Below are 16,529 nucleotides of genomic sequence, written 5' to 3'. Positions count from 1 at the left end.
GGCTCAGTGGTTACCAATCCCACAAAACAAGCAATCTGAAATGCTCTGGATTGAGAGTTTCCCAGCAAGTGCAGCTGGACCCAGGATGGTCCAGCTCAGTGGGGGGAAGGGCAACCACCATTACCGAGGCGGTCCACCACTACCGAGGAGTTCACACAGCAGCTTGGCAGAGCCTGTGGCACCTCAGCAACACCTCTGCTGGTAGACTGTGACTAGACTACTCTGTGTGGGGTAGGGCATCTATGAAAAAAGGCAGCAGCACAACAGGAACTAATAAATAAAGCTGATCTTCCTAGGACAGAGCACCTGGTAAAAGAGGGGGTTATGAGTTCAGCTGCAGCAGACTTAAAGGTACCTGCCCAGCATGTCTGCACAGAACAACAGAGCTTCCAGCACAGCACTTGAGCTCCTATAAGGGACAAACTGTCTCCTCAAGCAGCTCCCTGACTCCTGTATACAAAAAGAGACACCTTATAAAGCAGAGCTCAGGCCGACACCTGGCAGGTGCCCTTCTGAGATGAAGATAACAGAAGAAGAAACCAGCAGCAACCTTTCCTGTTCTGCAGCCCCTGTGGGTGATCCCCAGGAAAGCAGGGTCTGGAGCAGACCTCCAGCAAGTCCTGCAGCAGAGGGCCTGATAGTTAGAAGGAAAACTAAGAAACAGAAAGAGATAACTTCATCATCAACAAAAAGGACATCAACTGAGAACCCATCCCAAAGTCACCAACTACAAAGACCACAGATAGATAAAGCCACTAACATGGGAAGAAACCAGCGCAAAAAGGATGAAAACACCAAAAATAAGAATGCCTCTCCTCCTCCAAAGGATCACAACTCCTCATCAGCTAGGGATCAAAGAGGGATGGAGAACGAACCTGATGAATTGACAGAAACAGGCTTCAGAAAGTGGGTAATAACAAACTTCTCAGATCTAAAAGAACATGTGCTAACCCAATGCAAAGAAACTAAGAACCTAGAAAAATTGTTAGATGAGATACTAACTAGAATAAACAGCTTAGAGAAGAATATAAGCAACTTGATGGAGCAGAAAAACACAGCACAAGAACTTTGCAAAGTATATACAAGTTTCAATAGCCAAACTGACTCAAGCAGAAGAAAAGATATCAGAGATTGAAGATCAACTCAATGAAATAAAATGAGAAGGCAAGAATAGAGAAAAAAGTGAAAAGAAATGAACAAGGCCTCCAAGAAATATGGGACTATGTGAAAAGACTTAATCTACGTTTGATAGGTGTACCTGAATGAGATGGAGAGAATGAATCCAAGCTGGAAAACACTCTTCAGGATGTTATCCAGGAGAACTTCTCCAACCTAGCAAGGCAGGCCAACATTCAAGTCCAGGAAAAACAGAGAACATCACAAAGATACTCCTCAAGAAGAGCAACCCCAAGGCACATAATTATCAGATTCACCAGGGTTGAAATGAAGAAAAAAATGCTAAGGGCAGCAAGAGAGAAAGGCCGGGTTACCCACAAAGGGAAGCCCATAACACTCACAGTGGATCTCTTGGCAGAAACCCTACAAGCCAGAAGAGAGTGGGGGCCAATATTCAACTTCCTTAAAGGAAAGAACTTTCAACGTAGAATTTTATATGCAGCCAAACATAGCTTCATAAGTGAAGGAGAAAGACAGTCCTTTATGGACAAGTAATTGCTGAGAGATTTTGTCACCACCAGGCATGTCTTACAAAAGCTCCTGAAAGAAGCACTAAACAAGGAAAGGAACAACCAGTACCAGCCACTCCAAAAATAAACCAAATGGTAAAGACCATCGACACAATGAAAAAAATATGTAAACTAATGGGCAAAACATCCACCTAGCATCAAAATGGCAGGATCAAATTCACACATAACAATATTAACCTTAAATGTAAATGGGCTAAATGCCCCAATCAAAAGACACAGACTGGCAAATTGGATAAAAAGTCAAGACCCATCTGTGTGCTGTATTCAGGAAATCCATCTCACGTGCAAGGACACACATAGGCTAAAAATAAAGGGATGGAGGAAGATTTATGAAGCAAACGGAGAGGAAAAGAAAGCAGGAGTTGCAATCCTAGTGCCTGATAAAATGGACTTTAAACCAACAAAGATCAAAAGAGACAAAGAAGGGCATTACATAATGGTAAAAGGATCAAAGCATCAAGAAGAGCTAACAATCCTAAATATATACACAACCAATACAGGAGCATCCAGGTACATAAAGCAAGTTCTTAATGACCTACAAAGAGATTTAGACTCTCACACAATAATACTGGGAGTCTTTAACACTCCACTGTCAATATTAGACATCAATGAGACAGCAAATTAACAAGGATATCCAGGACTTGAACTCAGATCTGGACTGCATTGACCTAATAGACATCTACAGGTATCTCCACCCCAAATCCACAGAATATACATTCTTCTCAGCACTGCATTGTACCTACTCTAAAATTGACCACTTAATTGGACATAAATCACTCCTCAGCAAATGTAAAAGAGCAGAAATCATAACAAACAAACTCTGAGACCACGGTGCAATCAAATTAGAACTCAGAATTAAGAAACTAACTTAGAACCACACAACTTCATGGAAACTGAACAACTGGCTCCTGAATGTCAACTGGATAAACAATGAAATGAAGTCAGAAATAAAGATGTTCTTTGAAATCAATGAGAACAAAGATGCAATGTGCCAGAATCTCTGGGACAAATTTAAAGCAGTGTCTAGAGGGAAATTTATAGCAATAAATGCCCACCAGAGAAGCGAGGAAAGATCTAAAGTTGACACCCTATTGTCAAAACTGAAAGAGATAGAGGAGCAAGATTAAAAAAAACTCAAAAGCTAGCAGAAGGCAATAAATAGCTAAGATCGGAGCAGAACTGAAGGAGACAAAGACACAAAAAACCCTTCAAAAAAAATCAATAAATCCAGGAGCTGTTTTTTTTGAAAAGATCAACAAAATAGACCACTAGCCAGATTAATAAAAAAGAAAAGGGAGAAGAATCAAATAGACGCAATAAAAAACAATAAAGGGGATATCACCACTGATTCCACAGAAATGCAAACTACAATCAGAGATTACTACAAACAACTCTATGCACATAAACCAGTAAACCTGGAAGAAATTGATAAATTCCTGGATACTTGCACCCTCCCAAGCCTAAACCAGGAAGAAATCAAAACCCTGAATAGACCAATAACAAGGTCTGAAGTTGAGGCAGCAATTAAGAGCCTACCACCCAAAAAAAACCCAGGTCCAGACAGGTTCACAACTGAATTCTACCAGACATACAAAGAGGAGCTGGTACCATTACTTCTGAAACTATTCCAAATAATCCAAAAAAGAGGGAATCCTTTCCAAATCATTTTATGAGACAAACATCATCCTGACACCAAAACCTGGCAGAGACTCAACAAAAAAAGAAAATTTCAGGCCAATATCCATGATGAACATAGATGCAAAAATATTCAATAAAACACTGGCAAACCAATTGCAACAGCATATCAAAAAGATTAATTATCATGATCAAGTAGGCTTCATTCAACGGATGTAAGGCTGGTTCAACATATACAAGTCTATAAATGTAATTCACCACATAAACAGAATCAAAGACAAAAACCACATGATTATCTCAATAGACACAGAGAAGGCCCTCGACAAAATTCAACAGCCCTTTGTGCTAAACTCTCAATAAACTAGGCATTGAAGGAACATATCTCAAAACAATAAAAGCTATTTATGACAAACCTGCAGTCAATATCATACTGAATGGGCAAAAACTGAAAGCATTCCCTTTGAAATCCACCACTAGACAAGGATGCCCTCTCTCACCACTCTCATTCAATACAGTGTTGGAAGTTCTAGCCAGAGCAATTAGGCAAGAAAAAATAAATAAATAAAAGTATTCAATTAGGAAAAGAGGAAGTCAAATTGTCTCTATTTGCAGACGACATGATTGTATATTTAGAAGGCCCTATCATCTCAGCCCAAAATATCCTTAAACTGATAAGCAACTTCAGCAAAGTCTCAGGATACAAAATCAATGTGCAGAAATCACAAGCATTTCTATACACCAATAACAGGCTAACAGAGAGCCGAATCATGAGCAAACTCCCATTCACAATTGCTACAAGGAGAATAAAATGCCCAGGAATAAAACTAACAAAGGATGTAAAGGACCTCTTCAAGGAAAACTATAAACCACTGCTCAAGGAAATAAGAGAGCACACAAACAGATGGAGAAACATTCCATGCTCATTGTTAGGAAGAACCAATATCGTGATAATGGCCATACTGCACAAAGTAATTTATAGATTCAATGCTATCCCCATCAAGCTACCAGTGACCTTCTTCACAGAGCTGGAAAAAACCACCTTAAACTTCATATGGAACCAAAAGAGAGCCCAAATAACAAAGACAATCATAAGCAAAGAGAAAAAAGCTGGAGGCATCATGCTACCTGATTTCAAACTATACTACAAGGCTACAGTAATCAAAACAGCATGGTACTGGTACCAAAACAGAGATATAGACAAATGGAACAAAAGAGAGACCCTGGATGCAACGCCACACATCTACAACCATCTGGTCTTTGACAAACCTGACAAAAACAAGCAATGGGGAAAAGATTCCCTGTTTAATAAATGGTGTTGTGAAAACTGGCTAGCAGTGTGCAGAAAACAGAAACTAGACCCCTTGCTGATACCTTACACTAAAATTAACTCCAGATGGATTAAAGACTTAAACATAAGACCTAATACCATAGAAGCCCTAGAAGAAATCCTAGGCAAAACCATTCAGGACATAGGCATAGGCAAGGACTTCATGACTAAAACACCAAAAGCATTGGCAACAAAAGTCAAAACAGACAAATGGGATCTAATTAAACTCCAGAGCTTCTGAACAGCAAAAGAAACAATCATTAGAGTGAACTGGCAAGCAACAGAATGGGAAAAAAATTTGCAATCTACCCATCTGACAAAGGGCTAATATCCAGAATCTACAAAGAACTAAAACAGATTTACAAGAAAAAAACAAACCCATCCAAAAGTGGGCAAAGGATATGAACAGACACTTTTCAAAAGAAGACATATATGAGGCCAACAATCATGAAAAAATGCTGATCACTATTAATTAGAGAAATGCAAATCAAAACCACATTGAGATACCACCTCACATCAGTTAGAATAGCAATCATTAAAAAATCTGGAGACAACAGATGCTGGAGAGGATGTGAAGAAATAGGAACACTTTTACACTGTTGGTGGGAGTGTAAACTAGTTCAAACATTGTGGAAGACAGTGTGGTGCTTCCTCAAGGACCTAGAAATAGAAATTCCATTTGACCCAGAAATCCCATTACTGTGTATATACCCAAAGGATTATAAATCATTCTATTATAAAGACACATGCACATGTATGTTCATAGTGGGACTGTTTACAATAGCAAAGTCCTGGAACCAACCCAAATGCCCAGCGATGATAGACTGGTCAAGGAAAATGTGGCACATATACACCATGGAATACTATGCAGCCACAAAAAATGACGAGTTTATGTCCTTTGTAGGGACATGGATGAGCCTATAAACCATCATTCTCAGCAAACTGACACAAGAACAGAAAATCAAACACCACATGTTCTCACTCATAGGCAGGTGTTGAACAATGAGAACACATGGACAGAGGGAGGGGAGCATCACACACTGAGGTCTGTTGAGAGGGCCAAGGGAGGGACAGCGGGGTGGTGGGGAGGTCGGGGAGGGATAACATTGGGAGAAATGCCAGATGTAGGTGACGGGGGGATGGAGGCAGCAAACCACATTGCCATGTGTGTACCTATGCAACAATCCTGCATGATCTACACATGTACCCCAGAACCTAAAGTACAATTTAAAAAAAAAAAAAAAAGAAAGGAAAAATAGTCTCCACAGTTCTAAAACCTCTTTAGAAAATTCTGTTTCTGGTGAGATGTGGTAGACATTCTTTTCTCTATCCCTTCCACTAATTCCAACTTTATTTATGAACATTATACATAATAGAAACAAAAGAGAGGAGAAGGCCGACTGACTTAAAACCTCAGGATCCAAAAGACAACATGGTGGTGAGTTCCTCAGGTTTTCTTTTTGCTTCATGCTAAAAAAGCCAGAAATCCTGACATGCCAACATACCCAGACAAAAAGAAAACCCAGCAATATCCTGCTTTCTCTAGCCAAAGGACCAGAAAAAAAGCAGCTTAGCAAGATGAAATACTTTTAGACTAATTAACACTATTCCCGCCAAACAACGTAGAAAACACCATGGACACACACAGTCCCCGCATAACCCAGCAAAGGCCATGATAGCCAGAGTATAAATAAGTTGCCCCAAACACCCTGCTGGGGTGCTATCAGAGAAGGCCAACTACAGGGAAGTACCAAGCTTAGACTTCATCCTTGCTGGACAGTAGTATGATTCTCCCTACTGACTCTTGCCACCTCAGTATCAGTGGAGACCATGTGGGAAACCTGGACTTCTACTTGGCATCTGGCAATAATAAGGCCTCACTCCCTCCCTGCATTGGGATGGTGTCAGAAAAGGCCTAGAAGAGTGTCAAGACTTTCCCCACCACAGAGTGGTAGTGAGACCACCATATGGTGGTGTCAGTGAAGGCCATATTTGGAGCAGTAGTGAGGAGCATTTAATATTCCCATCCAAGGAGGTATCACCATAGGCCTAGTGCAGAATAGGATCTCCCACCCTCACTCAGCAGTCATCAACAGCCCCACCTCCTTAGGTATTAGTTGAAGCTGAGTAGGGAAACTGGATTTCTACTTCCACCTAGCATTAATGAGGTAGCACTCCTCTTTCCTCTGCTGGAGCAGTGTTAGAGGAATCCAGCTGAAGCAGGTTTAAATAGGACCAGAGTTTCATAACAGAATATCCCAAATCCAGATTTCAATCAAAAATCACTGATAATAATCAAGAAGATATCTAACTGAATGGATAAAACAATGAATAGATATCAACACTGTAATAGGAGAGATATTAGAGTAATGTAACAAGGGCTTCATAAAAGTATGCATCAGAAGGAAGTTATCATGCTTGAAATAAATGACAAAATAGCCTCAAGACACTAAAAAAAAAGATGTCAGCAAATAAATAGATTTATAAAACAATACAAGTGGAATGCATTGAAGTTATAAGGTAGAAGAAAAAAACCTAAAAATTAGCTATATTTACATACACTAAAAATGAACAATCTGAAAAGAAAAATAAAACAATTCAATTTACAATAGCTTCAAAATAATAAAATGCATAGAAATAAATTTAACCAAGCAGATAGAAGGTTTATACAGTAAAAATTACAAAATATTGCTGGAGGAAATTAAGGTTATCCTAAATAAGTCATCCTGTGGTCATGGATTAGAAGATTTAATATTGTAAAGACAGCAATACTTTCCAAAGCAACCTACAGATTTAATGCGATACCTATAAATATCTCAACAACCTTTTTTTTTTTTTTTTTTTGTAGAAATGGAAAGGCTGACACCAAAATTTATAATGGTATTTCCAGGGGTCCAAATAACCAAACAATCTAGAGAAAAACAAAATTAGAAAACTCACACTTCCCAATTTCAGAACTCACTACAACTGTAGTAATCAAAACAGTGTGTTACTGGCATAAATATAGACATATATATTAATAGAATAGAGAGTATAGAAATAAACTCTCAAATTTATGGTTGATTGATCTTCAGTAAGGGTGCCAAGGTCATTCAATGAGGAAAGAATTGTCTTTTTGACAAATTATGTTGAGGCAAATTGATGGCCATATGCAAAAGGATGAAACTGGACTCTTACTTCATACTATATACACAAATTTATTCATCATAGAAAAAAGACCTGAATATAAGAGCTTAAAACACAAAACTGTTAGAACAAATCATAGGGGTAAGTCTTGGGCCTTGGATTTGGCAATGGTTTCTTAGGTATGACACTAAAAGCATAAGCAATTTAAAAAACCGATAACTTAGACTTCATCAAAATTAACAAACATTTGCATACAAATGATACAACCAAGAAAATAAAAATATAGCCCATAAAATGGAAGAAAATATTTACAAATCATGTATCTGATAGGAATTTAGTATCCAGACCATATAAAAGGCACAACACAACAATATAATGACAAATAACCCGATGAAAACATTTCAAAGAACTTGAATAGACATTTTTACAAAGAAGATTTACAAATGGCCCGAAAATACACAAAAGGTTTCTCAGCATCATTGGTTATTAAAGAAATGCAAAAAAAAAAAAAAAGCACAATGAGATACCACTTTGCCCACACTAGGATGACAATAATAATAATAACATCAACAATAAAAAGAAGAGAAAGAGGAGAAGGAGGGTAGGGAGGGGGAGGAGGAGGAGGAGGAGGACACTAACAAGTGTTTGTGAATATGTGGAGACATTGGACCCCTCATACATTGCAGGTAAAAATGTAAAAAGGTGCAGCTACTATGAAAAACCATTTCCACTCCTAGATATATACTCAAAAGAACTAAAAACAAATGTTCAAACATTTGTAAACACATTTATACAACACCATTATGCACAGTAACCAAAAGGTGTAAACAACACACGTTCATAAAGCGCTGAATGAAATATAACAATGTCCATATCCATACAACGGCATATTACTCAGCTACTAAGAAATGAAGTACTGAGAGAGTGGAGCAAGATGTCACAATACAAGGCTCCACTAATTGCGACCTCCCCAACAAGTACACTAATTTAACAACTATCTACACAAAGAAAGCACCTTTATAAAAATAAAACATCAGGTGAGCACTCACAGTACCTGCTTTGAACTTCATGCTGCTAAAAGAGGCACTAAAGAGATAGGAAAACAGTCTTATATTACCAATGCCGCCCCTCCCCATCCTCCAGCAGCTGCAGCATGATGCAGAGAGTGTTACTGCGTGCTGGGTAGATGAAGAATACAGCGATTGTGAGACATTGAACTCAGTGCTGCCCTATTATAGCCGAAAATAAAATTAGACCACATCCAGCTAACACCCAGCCACAAGGGAGCATTTACAACAGCCATAGCCAGAGTGGAATGGCAGAGCCCAGCGGTTGAAACTTGAGTTCCTACAAGCCTCGACACCATGGGATAAAGTGCACTGGGCCCAAAATAAGCTTCAGAGGCAGTCTAGGGCACAGAGACTATAATTTTGAGGTGAGTCCTGATGCTGAACTGGGCCCAGAGGCAGTGGACTGGAAAGCATGAGATCTACTGAGACAGCTGAGGGAGTGCAGGCATCACTGTTCTCATCACATTAGGCTTCACAGTTCATGGCTTCAAAAGAGACCTTTTCCTCTGTTTGAGGAAAGGAAAAAGTGGGGAAAACTTTGTCTTGCATCTTGGCTATCAGCTCAGCCACAGCAGGATAGGGCATGGATTAGAATTGTGAAGCCTCTTTCCTGGCCCTATCTCCTGGTTGACTTTTCTACACACATTCTGGGACAGAAGGGAAGCCAGTGCCTTGGAGGCAAGGACCAAGTTTTGACAGGATTCATCACCTGCTAATTAAAGAGCCCTTCAACCCCAAATAACCAGCAGTGATACCCAGGTACTATGGCAAGGGTCTTGGACCAGGTACTATGTCAAGGACTGTGCCTTCTGGTTTGAGACTGAGACATGCTGGTTCAAGGTGAGACTCAGCACATTTCCAGCTGTGGTGGCTATGTGTCAAGAATCCTGCTTGAGAAAAGTGGAAGGAAACGTAAAAAGGACTTTGTCTTGCACCTTAGATACTAGCTCGACCACAGGGGGATGGAGAAGCCGGTGGCCTCCTGAGTTCTCCAATTCAAGGACTTGACTAGTAGGTAGCATTTCTGAACCTTCCCTGGACAAGAGGGGAGCCAACGACTGTAAAGGGTAAAGTCTTGGGCCAGGCAATATTTGCCACAGCTGATTGAGGAGCCTTGGGCCTTAAAGAAACATCATTAATAGTCCGGCAGTACTTCTCATGGACTTGTGGGGGCAGTGGCCATGGGGAGACGCTCCTTTGCTTTTGGAAAGGTGAGAGAAGAGTGGAGAGGACTGTGTCTCATGGTTTGAGTGTCACCTCAGCTGCAGTGCAATGGAACACCCAGTAGACTTCTATGGTATTTGACTCTAGTCCCTGACTCTCAGATGGCACCTCTGGATTCACCCAGAGTTTGGGGAAACTCCCACCCTGAAAGAAAGGACATACACCTGGGTGGCTTTACCACCTGCTGATTGTAGAGCCTTAGGGCCTTGAGTGAACATAGGCAAGAGCCAGGCAGTGGTTACAGCAGGCCTTGGGTGAGACCCAGTGCTGTGCTGGCTTTAGGTCTGACTCAGTGCAGCCCTAGTGGTAGTGGCCACAGGGATACTTATGTCACTCCACCACCAGATGACTCAGAATAGTCATCTGGTGGTGCAGTGACATAAGTATCCCTGTGAATACATAAGATCTTATTCTTAAAAACTTATGTTTTTAAGAATAACAAACAATTATGCTTATAGAATCAAGAAAAATAGTCTTAAAGGAGCAAATCTAAGTTATTGCCCTTAACTCAGAATAATCACCTGGTGGTGGATTGACTCAGAATAAAGGTGACTCAGAATAGAGAGAATGACTTTGTTTATTTTGGAGAAAGTAAAGAAATAAGAGAGTGTCTATCTGGTAATCCAGATAATTCTCCTGGATATTGTCCAATATCATTGAAGTGTTACCTCTACATGTCTGCAAGAACCACAGCATTATTGGGGTTGGGTGCACCCTAAAGCAGATACAGCTTAGATCACATTACCGAAGTCCTTTTTAATATCTTGAAAGCCTTCCAGGAAGGATGAATACAAACAAGCACAGATTGAGAATACAATAAATAACTAACAATTCAATATCCAGACACAGACAAACATTTTAAAGTACCACAACCATTCAGGAAAACATGAACTCACCAAATTAACTAAAATAGCCAGCAGGCACCAATCCTGGAGAAACGGATATGCTGCGAACTTTCAGGCAGAATTTTAAACATCTGTGTTGAGGAAACTCAAAGAAATTCAAGATAACACAGAGAAGGAATTCAGAATTCTAGCAGACAAATTGAACAGATATTGAAATAATTAAAAATAAGATATTCTGGAGCTGAAATATGCAACTGGCATACTGAAGAATGAAATAGAGTCTTTAATAGCAAAATTGATCAAGCAGAAAATAAATATTATTTAGCTTGAAGACAGGCTATTTGACAATACACAGTCAGAGGAGATGAAAGAATTAAAAACAATGAATCATGCTTATAGAATCAAGAAAAATAGTCTTAAAGGAGCAAATTTAAGAGTTATTGGCCTTATAAAGGAGGTAGACAAAGAGATTTGGGTAGAAACTTTATTCAAAGGGATAACAACAGAGAACTTCTCGAACCTAGAGAGATATATCAATATCCAAGCAAAATAAGGTTATAGAACACCAAGCAGATTTAACCCAAAGAAGATGTATTATTCTTTTCCCATGCTGCTATGAAGAAATAGCTGAAACTGGGTAATTTATAAAGAAAAGAGGTTTAATTGGCTTACAGTCTCACATCACTGGGGAAATCTCAGAAAACTTACAGTCATTCCAGAAGGCACCTCTTCACAGAGCAGCAAAGGAGCGAATGAGTGCCAAGCGAAGGGAGAAGCCCCTGATAAAGCCATCATATTGGGAGGGGCCAAGATGGCCCAATAGGAATAGCTCTGGTCTGCAGCTCCCAGCGAGAACAGCGGAGAAGGAGGGTGATTTCTGCATTTTCAACTGAGGTACCCAGTTCATCTCATTGGGACTGGTTGGGCAGTGGGTTCAACCCACAGAGGTTGAGCAGAAGCAGGGTGGGGTGTCACTTCACCTGGGATGTGCAAGAAGCTGGGGACCTCCCTCCCCCAGCCAAGGAGAGCCCTGAGGGACTATGCTACCCAGCTGGGTTACTATGCTTTTCCCACAGTTTTTGCAATCTGCAGATTAGGAGATTCCCTCGTGTGCCTCCACCACCAGGGCTCTGGGTTTTAAGCACAAAACTGGGCAGCTGTTTGGGCAGACACAAAGCTAGCTGCAAGAGTTTTTTTTTTTTTTTAATACTCCAGTGGTGCCTGAAACCCCAGTGAGAGAGAACCACTCACTCCCCTGGAAAGGGGGCTGAAGCCAGGGAACCAAGTGGTCTAGGTCAGCGGATCCAACCCCCACAGAGTCCAGAGAGATAAGATCCACTGGCTTGAAATTCTTGCTGCCAGCACAGCAGTCTGAAGTTGACCTTGGACACTCGAGGTTGGTGGGGAGATGCACTTCTGCCATTACTGAGGCTTGAGTAATCGGTTTTCCCCTGACAGTGCTAAGGAGGCTGGGGGATGTGGACTAGGCGAATTCACAGCACAGCAAAGTGGCTGTGGCCAGACTACTTCTCTAGATTCCTCACTAGGCAGGGCATCTCTGAAGGAAAGGTTACAACCCCGGTAAGGGGCTTACGGACAATACTCCCATCTCCCTGAAACAAAGCACCTAGGGGAAGGGATGACTATGGGAGCAGCTTGAGTGCATTTAATTGTTTCTGCCTGATGACTCTGAAGAGAGCAGATGATCCCTATGAGAGGGATTCTCTGAGCAAAATCCTCTAGCTCTGTTAAGGGCAGACTACCTCCTCAAGTGGGTCCCTGACCCCCATGCCACCTGACTGGGAGAAACCTCACAACAGAGGTCAACAGACCCAGGAGAGCTCTGGCTGGCATCAGATTTGTGCCCCTCTTGTATGAAGCTTCCAGAAGAAGGAACAGGCAACAATCTTTGCTGTTTTACAACTTCCACTGGTGATACCCAGGTGAATAGGATTTGGAGTGGCCTCCAGCAAACTGCAGCAGACCTGCAGAAGAGGGGCCTGACTGTTAAAAGAAAAGCTAACAAACAGAAAGCAATAACATCAACATAAAGGACCTCCATACAAAAGCCCCATCGAAATGTCATCAGCATCAAAGATCAAAGGTAGATAAATCCACAAAGATGGGGGGAAAAGTGCAAAAATTCTGAAAATTCCAAAAACCAGAATGCCTTTTTTCCTCCAAATGATCACACCTCCTCTCCAGCAAGGGCAGAATACTGGATGGAGAATGAGATTGACGTACTGACAGAAGTAGACTTCAGAGGATAGGTAATAATAAACTCCTCTGAGCTAAGGGAGCATGTTCTAACCCAGTGTAAGGAAGCTAACAACATTGATAAAAGGTTACAGGAACTGCTAACTAGAATAAACAGGGGAAAGAAAATTACCAGAAGCAGAAATGGACATTATATAATAAATAAAGAGTCAATCCACCAAGAAGACTGAAATTCTTTTTTTTATTATTATTATTTTTTTTATTTTTTATTTTTTTTATTGCATTTTAGGATTTCGGGTACATGTGAAGAACATGCAAGATTGTTGCATAGGTATACACGTGGCAGTGTGATTTGCTGCCTTCCTCCCCATCACCTATATCTGGCATTTCTCCCCATGCCATCCCCCCAACTCCCACCCCCTGCTGTCCCTCCCCTATTTCCCTCCAACAGACCCCAGTGTGTAGTGCTCCCTGTGTCCATGTGTTCTCATTGTTCAACAACCGCCTATAAGTGAGAATATGCGGTGTTTGATTTTCTGCTCCTATGTCAGTGTGCTGAGGATGATGGTTTCCAGGTTCATCCATGTCCCTACAAAGGACACGAACTCATCGTTTTTGATGGCTGCGTAATATTCCATGATGTATATGTGCCACATTTTCCCTGTCCAGTCTATCATTGATGGGCATTTGGGTTGGTTCCAGGTCTTTGCTATTGTAAACAGTGCTGCAATGAACATTTGTGTGCATGTGTCCTTATAGTAAAAAGATTTATAATCCTTTGGATATATACCTAGTAATGGGATTGCTGGGTCAAATGGAATTTCTATTTCTAGGTCCTTAAGGAATCGCCACACTGTCTTCCACAATGGTTGAACTAATTTATACTCCCACCAATAGTGTAAAAGTGTTCCAATTTCTCCACATCCTCTCCAGCTTCTGTTGTCTCCAGATTTTTTAATGATCGCCATTCTAACTGGCGTGAGATGGTATCTCAATGTTGTTTTGATTTGCATTTCTCTGATGACCAGTGATGATGAGCATTTTTTCATATGTTTGTTGGCCTCATGTATGTCTTCTTTTGTAAAGTGTCTGTTCATATCCTTTGCCCACTTTTGAATGGGCTTGTTTTTTTTCTTGTAAATCTGTTTTAGTTCTTTGTAAATTCTGGATATCAGCCCTTTGTCAGATGGGTAAACTGCAAAAATTTTTTCCCAATCTGTTGGTTGCCGATTCACTCTAATGATTGTTTCTTTTGCTGTGCAGAAGCTGTGGAGTTTGATTAGGTCCCATTTGTCTATTTTGGCTTTTGTTGTCAATGCTTTTGGTGTTTTGGTCATGAAGTCCTTGCCTACGCCTATGTCCTGAATGGTTTTGCCTAGATTTTCTTCTAGGGTTTTTATGGTGTTAGGTCTTATGTTTAAGTCTTTCATCCATCTGGAGTTAATTTTAGTGTAAGGTGTCAGGAAGGAGTCCAGTTTCTGCTTTCTGCATATGGCTAGCCAGCTTTCCCAACATCATTTATTAAACAGGGAATCTTTTCCCCATTGCTTGTTTTTTTCAGGTTTGTCAAAGATCGGATGGTTGTAGATATGGTGTGTTGCCTTCGAGGCCTCTGTTCCGTTCCATTGGTCTATATCTCTGTTTTGGTACCAGCACCACGCTGTTTTGATTACTGTAGCCTTGTAGTATAGTTTGAAGTCCGGTAGTGTGATGCCTCCTGCTTTGTTCTTTTTGCTTAGAATTGACTTGGCTATGCGGGCTCTCTTTTGGTTCCATATAAAGTTTAAGGTGTTTTTTTCCAGTTCTGTGAAGAAGGTCATTGGTAGCTTGATGGGGATAGTGTTGAATTTGTAAATTACTTTGGGCAGTATGGCCATTTTCTCGATATTGATTCTTCCTAATCATGAACATGGAATGTTTCTCCATCTGTTTGTGTCCTCTCTTATTTTGTTCAGCAGTGGTTTGTAGTTCTCCTTGAAGAAGTCCTGTACGTTCCTTGTTAGCTGTATTCCTAGGTATTTTATTCTCTTTGTAGCAACTGTGAATGGCAGTTCATTCTTGATTTGGCCCTCTTTAAGTGTGTTATTGGTGTATATGAATGCTTGTGATTTTTGCACATTGATTTTGTATCCTGAGACTTTGCTGAAGTTGCTTATCAGTTTCAGGAGACTTTGGGCTGAGATGATGGGTTCTTATAGGTATACAATCATGTCGTCTGCAAATAGAGACAATTTGACTTCCTCCTTTCCTATATGAATACCCTTATTTCTTTTTCTTGCCTGATTGCTCTGGCTAGAACTTCCAGTACTATATTGAATAGGAGTGGTGAGAGAGGGCATCCTTGTCTCATGCCTGATTTCAAGGGGAATGCTTCCAGTTTTTGCCCATCCAGTATGATAGTGGCCGCTGGTTTGTCATAAATAGCTTTTATTATTTTGAGATACGTTCTGTCAATACCTAGTTTATTGAGGGTTTTCAGCATAAAGGGCTGTTGAATTTTGTCAAAGACCTTCTCTGCATCAATTGAGATAATCATGTGGTTTTTGTCTTTGGTTCTGTTTATGTGGTGAATTATGTTTATGGACTTGCATATGTTGAATCAGCCTTGCATCCCTGGAATGAATCCTACTTGATAATGGTGGATAATCTTTTTGATGTGCTGTTGCAATCGGCTTGCCAGTATTTTATTGAAGATTTTTGCATCTATGTTCACCATGGATATTGGCCTGAAGTTTTCTTTTCTTGTTGAGTCTCTGCCAGGTTTTGGAATCAGGATGATGTTGGTCTCATAAAATGATTTGGGAAGGATTCCCTCTTTTTGGATTATTTGGAATAGTTTCAGAAGGACTGGTGCCAACTCCTCTTTGTATGTCTGGTAGAATTCGGCTATGAACCCATCTGGACCTGGGCTTTTTTTGGGTTGTAGGCTCTTAATTGCTGCCTCAACTTCAGACCTTGTTATGGGTCTGTTCAGGGTTTCGGCTTCTTCCTGGTTTAGGCTTGGGAGGAGGGACGTGTCCAGGAATTTACCCATTTCTTCCAGTTTTACTAGTTTATGTGCATAGAGTTGTTTGTAATAATCTCTGATGATGGTTTGAATTTCTGTGGAATCTATGGTGATCTCCCCTTTATCATTTTTTATTCCATCAATTTGGTTATTCTCTCTTTTCTTTTATATTAATGTGGCTAGTGGTCTGTCTATTTTGTTGATCTTTTTGAAAAACCAGCTTCTGGATTTATTGATTTTTTAAAGAGTTTTCTGTGTCTCTATCTCCTTCAGTTCTGCTCTGATCTTAGTTATTTCCTGTCTTCTGCTAGGTTTTGAGATTTTTTGATCTTGCTCCTCTAGCTCTTTCAATTTTGATGATAGGGTGTCAAT

This window comes from Cebus imitator, unplaced genomic scaffold, assembly GCF_001604975.1.
Source record: "Cebus imitator isolate Cc_AM_T3 unplaced genomic scaffold, Cebus_imitator-1.0 Scaffold189, whole genome shotgun sequence".
In the NCBI taxonomy this organism is placed as follows: domain Eukaryota; kingdom Metazoa; phylum Chordata; class Mammalia; order Primates; family Cebidae; genus Cebus; species Cebus imitator.
This window is presented reverse-complemented; position numbering follows the sequence as displayed.